Raw genomic sequence first — 9,655 nt, forward strand, 5'->3', positions numbered from 1 at the left:
TTACACCCATTTTCTATACTTAGCAAATGATTTAAAAGGTAAATATTTATTATATTTTAGCTAATGAGAAAAAGGCGCAAATAAATCTTCAAGCCCAAATTTGCCTGGTTTGCAGGGCGAATTTGTTTCAATCGCCTCGATTTCATGTCGAATTTGCTTCTAATCACCCGGTTTCTAGGAATGACAAGAATGACACTGGGTAGGGGCTATTTCCCCCTCTACCATTCTTGGAAATTGAGGGTAGGGTTGAATTCAAGGGTTTCTGTTTATTCGCTTGTATAAATTTGTATCTTCATACTACAGAGGGTAGGGTTGAATTCAAGGGTTTTCTGTTTATTCACATATATAGATTTGTATCTTCATACTACAGTCCTCCTCATTGTTGAGCTGTGTGTAGGGGTTCCAGGAATGACAGGTCTCCTCATTGTTGCCCTGTGTGTAGGGGTTCCAGGAATGACAGGAATGACACTGGGTAGGGGCTATTTCGCCCTCTACCATTCTTGGAAATCGAGGGTAGGATTGAATTCAAGGGTTTTCTGTTTATTAGCTTGTATAAATTTGTATCCTCATACTACAGAGGGTACAGTTGAATTCAAGGGTTTTCTGTTTATTCGCTTATATAAATTTGTATCTTCATACTACAGAGGGTACAGTTGAATTCAAGGGTTTTCTGTTTATTCACTTAAATAAATTTGTATCTTCATACTACAGTCCTCCTCATTGTTGAGCTATGTGTAGGGGTGCCTGTCTCATGAATTTTATGTCCTAGAGCTACTCCTGCATGTGTGATATTTTTGTTCTATATATTCTTTGTGATTCAAGCCCAAGTCAGTTGCTCCTGCATGTGTGATATTCTTGTTATGTATATTATCTGCTTCGAACCCAAGTCGGCAACGTGAAGGAGGCAAATTCGAGCTAGTGCTGATTTTGGTGTCTTTCATCTCTGCCTCTGCGAGAGAATTATCTACAACACATCAAGTTCTGGATTCACAGGTCTCACAATATTTGATTGTTTTTTGCATTTTGAAGTGGGCACAAAGGATAGCTCTTGTTTCAAGTGCAAACATATTCATTGCAGGTCATAATGGGTGGTGGAGCAGCAAGGATGGGCTTGTTGGTTCAATATACTTTGAACCTAACTGCAAATTTGATGCCCAAAACTTCACAACGAGTTTTGGGGGTTCCCGGGCAACAGAAAAGCGGCAAACCAGGAGGTTTGAGGTCGTGCCCATCATATAAAAATTTTTTTTATCACAGCAAGAATGACAATGAGAAAGCCTTTGGCGTCTGTGTCTGGCGCAACCCTGCAACTTCCCAGGTGTGCATGTTGTTTGCCATTCAAACTATGATTTATTTATTTGTGTATTTATTTTTGGTTGGAACTGCATGTACAGATAGCCTGTGTGACATCCTTGATCATCCTGTCATTTTAAGACCAAGTGAAGAAAACACAGATCACAGTTGAATCTAGTTTAACTTAGAGGTGCTTAGAAGATTCATTTGTGAATTGAGCTGCTGCAAATAAGCTTCTTATCTTCATTTAATGAGCTATGTCAAATAACTCAGTTTTATTTATAGTTTTGTTGAGTTAATGGTTAGTGAATGGCTTGATAAATGATCTGGATTCCACTGGGATGCCAGCAAACAAAAATTGTAGACCTCAGTAATACAATTAATGCTCCTGTCAAACCGTGCCTCAGTTACTGTGGGTACTAAATTTATTGTGATATGTTTGTAAATTACTCCGTGCAGAGGGCAAGCAGAGCTTTGTAGATCCTCCTCTGAGTGAGCTCGATCCTGAAATGAATGCGATAATTGAGCAAGAAAAACAGCAGAAATTCAGAGCTTGGAACTTATTGCTTCTTTGAATTTTACATCACGGGCGGTGATGGAAGTTGTTGCATCATGTCTAATGAACAAGTATTCAGAAGGACTGCCTAGTAAGAGGTAAGTGCCTGAAGTTATAACCTGGAATGTGAAGAATGGCACCATCATGATTGTGATTGTGTCTGAGCTGCTTGGCAGTTTCTTCTTGCCACTTGGTCTTTTTTTTCTTGTTAAACTCAGTTTCTCTTAGCTTTTGGACCTATACTTTTTAGTTTGAATGTTTGACATGTGCGTAATGGTTTCTGGGTTCAATGTTATAGTGTTGAGACCTGTAGTTGTTGCATGAGCATCTGTTATCACAATGAAGGATACCGTTTTTGGACACTTTTCTATATTTATTGACCATTGTGTTGGGTTGGGATTTATGCCATGCAGATACTATACTGGCAATGAATTCATTGACTAAAGTGAGAGGCTTTGCTAGCAGAGGGCCCTAGAAGCGTTCCATCTTGACAACAATACATGGGGTGTTAATGTTCAACCATTATCTGGATCCCCAACTAATTTTGATGTTTATACAGATCTCCTCCAACCACATGATCACATTATGGTGTGTATGGTTCTGAACTACGACCCTCCTTTGATAAGATTATAACTCCTATTTGGGCATGTAACATGTGAAAAATTGCTTTGCAACATTTAGGGTTTGGACTTACCACATGGAGGGCATTTGTCTCATGGATTCATGACAACAAAAAAAACGAGTATCTGCTACATCAATTTACTTTGAATCATTGCCATACCATCTAGATGAGTCCACAGGTGAGCTCGCATTGCCAGTCTAATAATAATTAGGAGGGAAACAATTCCATGATTGACAAATATTGAACCAGTCTTTTGGGGAAGTGTTCAAACTGTTAATGGTTGTATTTGTCTTCTTGGGTTATAGGATTCATTGACTATGAGATGCTTGAGAAGACTGCTACCCTTTTTAGGCCCAAGCTTATCATTGCTAGTGCTAGTGCATATCCCCGGGACATTGATTACCCTCTCATGAGGCAGGTATTGAAGCTGGGTATTTGTATAGATCTTATAATGGCAGTCCTTTCAAAAATTTATCTTTCCAGCAACATTTATTTAGCAGATTTTATTAATATGTTCTTTTAGTATGTAATGTTGGATGTTTTTATGTTTTTTAGTACTAAAAAGTTTGTTGTGGTTTGGGAAGATTGTCGATACAGTTGGGGCACATGGCACACATAAGTGGTCTCATCACTGCTTCTATAATGGCCAGTCCATTTGAATTTTGTGATGTAGTAACAACTACAGCGCACAAGGTGAGTTGATTCTATTAATTTGCTCTGCATTTCACCCTTTCGATTAAAATTTTGACTATATTAGATGGACTTTTTTTGGATCTATCTTAATGTTATCTATCTGTGCCATTTCCCCCTTGTACAAGAAAAAGAATCCTAATAATGTTTAAGAAACGGTGAAGAACTAAAACAAATATGCCATTCCCATCATAAGAGGAGTGATTCTAGAGTTAAGAGGTGTAGATTTTCCTTTAGACTTAAGAGGTGTATATTTTCCTTTTGATTTTCTTACATGTTCTCTGATTTAGTTTCATGTTTCCATTTGTTTATGTTCTTTCTGTTTCTTATCACTACTAGATCAAAGCTTCGATGAAACTCATTATGTTCCTTGAAATGTTTGTCAGTTGTTTCACTTTTTTCTTTTCGTTTTTATCTTTTTGTTATTTTTCATTCCGAAATACTTTTGGATTGGAGGGCTATGATTTTTAGTCTTTACGAGGTCCTCGGGGAGGCATGATATTCTTCAGGAAGGAACCAGTATTGGGGGTCGACCTAGAGACAGCCATCAACAATGCAGTTTTTCCAAGGTTACAGGTCAATCTAAGTTCTCCTTCCTTTCCTCCATCATCCATATTGGTGTCATGCTCACTAATATCATAATATTGAATATATAGATTTTTTTTGTATCATTGCGTTTCTAAAATATACATGAAATAATTTGTGGTTTTCTAGGGAGGACCACATAACCATACCATAGGAGGGTTGGCTATTCGTTTAAAGCAGGCTGTAACTGCAGAGTCCTAGGCTTATCAAGTACAGGTGTAGCACTCTCACATGTCTAAGTTTCTGTAAAATTCATGCATGTGAATTATTTTGTGAATGGATTTTGTTTCTGATCAAAGCTAAAATAGTTTTAGCAAGTTGTAGCAAATTGTCGAGCCCTTCCAAAAAGACAATAATGGATTTGGGTTACAATTTGGTGTCAGGTGGCAGTGACAATCACCTAGTTCTAGTTGATTTGAGGCCCTTGGTAAGGATCCTCTGTTCATATGCTGGAGTAAACAGCGTGCTTTGCCAATCACCTAGTTCTAGTTGATTTGAGGCCCTTGGTAAGGATCCTCTGTTCATATTCTGGAGTAAACAACCTGCTTGTATATTGATTTCTATTGTATTTAGTTGGTTGAATGCAACATGTTATATATTATTGGTCTTGGACAGGGCATTGATGGTGCAAGAGTAGAGAATGTTTGTGATTCCCTTGATAAGGATCCTTTGTTCTTATGCTGGAGTAAACAACCTATTTGTATATTGATTTCTATTGGATTTCGCTAGTTGAATGCAACATGGTATATATTATTGGTCTTGGACAGGGCATTGATGGTGCAAGAGTAGAGAACGTTTGTGATGCTGCTTCTATCACACTGAACAAGAATTCTGTACCAGGTTACATGAATTTTTGCTTTGTATATTTAGATGTATGGGAGTCATTGATTTTCCTTGCTCCATGGGATGATATAGCTTACTTTCAGACCTTCCATTTTCAGGTGATAAAAGTGCTATGGTTCCTGGTGGTATTTGCATAGGGACTCCTGCATTAACCACCCATGGGCTTCTTGAGGATGACTTTATTAAGGTTGCAGATTTTATCCACGAGGGGGTGCAGATAGCCATTAATGCTAAGGGCTCTGTGAAAAGTACAAAATTAAAATATTTTATAGAATTTATTAAGTCAGGCAATTTCCAGCTACGAAATAGCATTCATGATCTAAAAAAGCAGGTTGAATCGTTTGCTAGCCAATTTCCATTGCTTGGTGTTGGCACTGAAAACGCACTGAAAAGATGACGTACTCGGAGTCTCAGGAGTGTCCTTTATTAACTTTCAGGAGTGTCCTTTATTAAATTTTAGGTTGGGCTTCAGTGATGATAACCAGGTTGGTAAGATTTGGTTCCATGTGTAGATTATAGTGATGAATAATGTTGGAAGCTGAATTTTTTCTGAATTTATGTGCTTTCCCAGCATTAGCATTAACAGATTTTTGGTCCCATATGTAGATTATAGTGTGATGAATAATGTTGAAAGCTGATTTTTGTCTGAATTTGTGTGCTTTCCCAGCATTAGCATTAACAGATTCTGTTCCGATGTGTAGGATGTTGAGTTTGCCATTTTATTTATGGGCAATTATGTACAACTCTCTTATTTATTGGCAATTATGTACGGCTCTCTTTTTGTTCATCACGAGAAGTTTGGGTTGAAAAATATTTATAACTTGTATGGAAGCTATTAGGCCAATTACATAGTTTCATGAAGTGTTTTTACTAAGATACTTTTACACATGCACATATTCCATTCCATGTATACATGACACATTTGCAATCAATTGGACTTCTAAGATTTTATTGTTACATTTGTCATCTCACATAGGCTGGCAAGAATTGGTCCCATTTGTAGATTATAGCAATGAACGATTTGTGTTTTGTTTGAATTTATGTGCTTTCCCAGAGTAAGCATCAACAGATTCTGTTCTGGTGTGGTGGATGTTGAGTTTGCTATTTTATTTATTGGCAAAAAAAGGTCTACATAATTTGTATGGTACTCCTTTGGTTCCTTGGGTTGAAAGTTATTGCTAGAAGCCATTATCATACTTTACTGTGTTGTGACTATAGAAATTTTATTAAGCCTAGAAAGCAATATTACACACTGCTTGAGGTCCCATATATTGTGGCAATTACACAGTTGCATATTAATGTGCGCACTGACATACTTTGCATACTTTTACAGTGTGTTCGCTGACATTCGTTTACACATACACAGATTTCATGTAAACGTCACACAATTGCAATCCATTATTAGTAGTGCCTCTAAGAAATTGTTGCATTCATCATCTCACATCCAAGGTGCATGCGAAATGTGAATGGTTTTAATTTAGATCATTTATTACTATTATTTAATCTTCAATAATCTTCGATAGCAAAGTGGTTTCCATTCGCGAATAGATTATATTCCTTCTTGAGATTAATCATTGATTATATTCCTTCTTGATATTAATCTTCAAAGTGGTTACCATTTGCTAATAGATTACCTTCTTGAGATTCACCGAATGGTTCAATTTTCAAATTATGTGGGTGCTGCATTTTTCCTATATATTTTTATATGCCTTTTTGTTTTGTTTTGTTTTGTTTTGCTTTTGCTTTTTTTTTTTTAAATATATAAATTAAATAATGTTATATTCATTTATCATTCTATGAAAATCATCTCATAAATTAAATACCAAATATCTCCCTGAGTATTTGAATTTTGTAAAATTCAAGGCTATAATTTAAATAATGTCATATTCATTTATCATTCTATAAAGATCATCTTATAAATTAAATACAAAATACCTACCAAATACCAAATACTGTTATATTCATTTATCATTCTATGAAGATCATCTTATAAATTAAATACAAAATACCTACCAAATACTGTCATATTCATTCATCATTCTATGAAGATCATCTTATAAATTAAATACAAAATACTTACCAAATACCTCCCCTTGAGTATTTGAATTCTTGAATTTGCTATGTTCAAGAATATTTAAAAGTTTTGGCCCTTCCCTTGTTTTGTTTGTTTGTTTGTTTCAAATATATATGAATTTATCTTCTTCATTCTTCACTGGATGAAGAACATCATCTCACAGATTATATATACTTGTTTCTTGAATTTTGTACAGATGGATAAGAGGTTTGTATTTCCGAGGTTTGTATTTTGGCAAAACCAGTATGTAATTTATTATTTATGAGAAAAAACTTTATATATTATTGAAGGTTGTTAAGAACTCTAATCTTTAAATTAGTAGCTATATTACAAACGTTTGTAGCCTCAATATGGAATTTTGAAGCTTTTGCAATTTCTTAGTTTCATGATCACTTGTAGAAAGAATTGATATCATGGTATATCACTATATTGACTTATCTAGTATATATAATCACTGGTTGAGATTAGTTTCATGATCACTTGCAGAAACAATTGATATCATGGTATATTATTATATTGACTTATCTAGTATATATAATCATTGGTTGAGATTGGGGTTACCGATAAAATAGGTTGTAATCAACGGTAGAGGCCGGAACTAGAGATAAAATATGTCGTTGAGTGTGTGAAATCATAATTGTGTTGACATTATTGAATACACATAATCATCATTGTGTTGATAGATGTAGATGCTTTTTACAAATATATGTTTGTATGTTATAATTTTTTTGGGTAAGATTAGGCAAATTGTATTAACTTTCAAGAAGAGGGTCACATGCCTATTTTTCCTTTACTACTAGTTTGCTACTTGGGAAACCAAACCAATAATAAAGCTTCAAAATTTTTCCATTGTACACTGGGGTACCCAATCTGTCACGTAAATTATAAAGACAATTAAACCATTTACATAGCCTGTAATTAACCATCATAGACAAAACATAGATCATGCTGAAATTATAAACCAAAATATAAATTGTAGAGTTGGATCGCTTGATCATGTCATGTTGTTGGAAATGTTGAAATTCTAGTGATCTATATTGGTGGAGCATCAATGGTAACTTGAACTGATTATGAAATAGGTGTTTCATCGGGTAAGTGCTCCGCATAGAAGGCCATCTTCGGACGTAACCTGCCTTAACCAAAATATAAATTGTAGAGCTGGATCGCTTGATCATGTCATGCTGTGGGAAATGTTGAAATTCTAGTGACCTGTACTGGTGGAGCATCAATGGTAACTTGAACTGATTATGAAATAGGTGTTTCATCGGGTAAGTGCTCCACGTAGAAGGCCATCTTCGGACATAACCCACCTTGAGGGTTTGTCCAGGTGATCTGTACAAACTGCTTGTAAATGTCATCTCGGATGATCTTGTTAACTCTTGCCTAAAAGGTAAGAGGTGTATAGTTTTTAACAATCGATAACTATTTCTATTGATATAATAAATTCTTTTTTTATACTTTAATCAACAAGTAACTATACATGAAAAACTTCAACCACTAATTCTTCAACAAGATTAGTAAATAGAGATCACAATAGATAATGAACAATAGGCAATAAACAAGAGATAAGAGATACAAAGATTAGGCTCACAACGAGGGTAAACCACAAGGGGAAAACCCAAAAATCTTTCCTTATGAGAGATATGTTATGTCCATCATAAGTACATCAATTAAATCAATCTTTAATGAGCAATGCCAGTGAAAGATTAACTTCAATGCCATTGTACTAAACTCCCCAACAATGCCAAAATTAAGGCTTGAGGTCACTATTATAGGAGGAAGAATATATCACAGTTGTCACCACAAAAAATGGAAATGAACTATTCAAAAACTTTGCCCAAAATCACAGGAAAAACCCTCAGTCAACTTCAGGTTAATGTCACACCAAAAGAATAAAATTCCAATCAGGTTCTACAATTATTGACCTAAAAAAAATGAACATAGCAGATGCCAAATAGACGTTGAAATAGCCAAGTCAAGAGTAGTTAACGAGCCTTGAAGAAAATAGTCAACGCCGCTGAAATGAAACCCTTATCTGACCTTCACACATGGACAAACTCTGAGATTGAAGACTAATTTTGATGATTTGATGATGATGAAATGAGAGCCAACAAACACTTATATATAGGCATCTTGTGTGGGCTAATTATTTATAATGGGGCCGACATGTAGGTCTTCTTGGAGCCAACTTGTAGCGCTAGATGGGCAGACTTGTAGATGACACATTAATTTTATTCTTTATGTTTTCACAATGAAAAATACCGACCATAGCTACATTATTTTTCAACACTTCCTCTTAGCTAGGGAGGTAGTTTTTCATTCTCTCTCAAGGTCAATCTTCCCGACCAATCCATTGGTCTCACAACTTACAACCCAAGGAAGATAACACAATCTAAGTTTCACTCTCTCAAACTCATCATAAGGAAAGATACATAACATCCATCTCAAAGCATCTCCCTGAACACAAGGTCTCATGGCACACAACCTAAGGGAGGAAACAACAAAGCATCTCCCAGACCACAGGGTATCAAGGCACACAACCTATAGGAGGAGTCATTAATACATCTCCTACTCAATAATGTCTCACAACACAACCTACAGGGGGAATACATCTCCTAGACCACAAGGACTCATGGCACATAGCCTACAGGAGGAATCATCAATACATCTCCTGGACAAAAATGTCTCACGACACACAACCTACAGGAGGAATACATCTCCTATACCACAAGGTCTCACTGCACACAACATACAGAAGGAATCACCAATACATCTCCTAGACAACAGCGTCTCATGCCACACAACTTACGGGAGGAATCCATCTCTCGGACCACAATGTCTCACAGTACACAACTTAAGCGAGATGGTCTAACCATGATGCTATGTAATCAATGCTTCCTCTCACTCAGAAAGGGGTTCTTAACAACTCCAAGTTCTCTGAAATAACCAAACTTCATTCAGGACGACGACTTTGTTAATACATCAACAACCT

At 35.9% G+C, this 9,655-nt stretch overlaps 1 pseudogene across 1 annotated transcript; it reads left to right on the forward strand.

Annotated features, from left to right (window-relative positions):
- Positions 1–1,084: 1,084 nt before the first annotated feature.
- LOC149261055 (serine hydroxymethyltransferase 3, chloroplastic-like) lies at positions 1,085–5,413 on the forward strand (annotated as a pseudogene). The gene is made up of 11 exons (XR_016245613.1): positions 1,085–1,214; positions 1,753–1,947; positions 2,263–2,437; positions 2,531–2,649; positions 2,777–2,889; positions 3,056–3,164; positions 3,633–3,737; positions 3,876–3,962; positions 4,130–4,252; positions 4,514–4,586; positions 4,688–5,413. The product of XR_016245613.1 is annotated as a serine hydroxymethyltransferase 3, chloroplastic-like (transcript).
- Positions 5,414–9,655: the final 4,242 nt, after the last annotated feature.

Source organism: Pinus tabuliformis, chromosome 6 (genome assembly GCF_031772625.1).
Source record: "Pinus tabuliformis cultivar Carrire ecotype Pingquan chromosome 6, CPIR1, whole genome shotgun sequence".
NCBI classification, from domain to species: Eukaryota; Viridiplantae; Streptophyta; class Pinopsida; order Pinales; family Pinaceae; genus Pinus; species Pinus tabuliformis.